This window comes from Microtus ochrogaster, linkage group LG4, assembly GCF_000317375.1.
Source record: "Microtus ochrogaster isolate Prairie Vole_2 linkage group LG4, MicOch1.0, whole genome shotgun sequence".
In the NCBI taxonomy this organism is placed as follows: Eukaryota; Metazoa; Chordata; class Mammalia; order Rodentia; family Cricetidae; genus Microtus; species Microtus ochrogaster.
Window position 1 is genome coordinate 15,032,497 of NC_022030.1, and position 1,115 is coordinate 15,033,611.

Genomic DNA, 1,115 nt, shown 5'->3' on the forward strand with positions numbered 1-1,115 from the left:
GCTCCCGAGAAGAAGAATTTCCAGAAGTCACATAATTTAGAAGGATGTTGTGGAGCAACAGTATATGGAAGGGAATGAAGAGAACAGGAACCTGGCCTCTTCTCAGACTCCAGACTCTTGAAAAAAATGTCATTTAGTTATTAAATGCGTTAAGATCAAAAATAACTAAATAACTCACATAATCAACTCTCACAACAAACAAACTGAATAAAGCCAGGGGGCTAAGGGGAAAGGGCCCTTCCACTTGTATCTACAATAAAAACCATTTACAAATGTCCTGCAACCAAAACTTTGCCTACGGCTTGAAGCGTGAGACGCGAGGCCAGCGAACTTGAAGGTAGAGAAGTTCCCGAACACTGTCTCACTAATGAATTGATATCAATTCCTGCAATGAGCCCCTGAAACCAACTGTTCTTGTCTCAGAACAAATTACACTCACTCCTCTCTTTACCTCTAGAAGTTTCCAATCTCCCCAGCCTTCCTAGCCATGCCCTTGTTCTGCCCTGGCATGCAGCCACACACAGCACTGCTCTGCTTACTCCCTAATAAAGTTATCATCGGGGAGATAATGAGAGGAGATCGCGCTGTGCTATTGTTTGGGTTGCTACGGCAACACTATTTCTTCTTTTTGGAAAGCTAAAATAAGGCGGATTTTTCAGCTTCTATCTGTGACATTTTTCAAAGGATTGAGATATCTTTAATTGTCAGGATGGGGACAGTTTGCTAGGAAGGTCTAAGTTAGAGAAGCACAAACTCAACACTGGCCTCTACAGGTCAGGCCACCTACACTGCTACAATACTGGGCCTGTTACTACTTAAAATTCATTCTTTGGACATTTCCCAGCATGGAAGTAGTTTGCTTTGTGTGAGTGTCTAATTTCTGGAGGAACACTAATCCAGCAAACAGTTGTCATTCTGTGACCTTGCAACGTAGAATGTGGTCACTGTCCAGCCATGAAAACAACTCAGAGTGGGTCTATGTCTCTAGCGCCATCCATCACCAGATGAAGGTTCTATGATGATATGCAAGATATTCGTCAGTGTTGCTATAGGGTAGGGTCATTTCAGGTTCTTTATCCTCAGCTGTCCAGGGAACTAACTGGGGACCTCGGCTT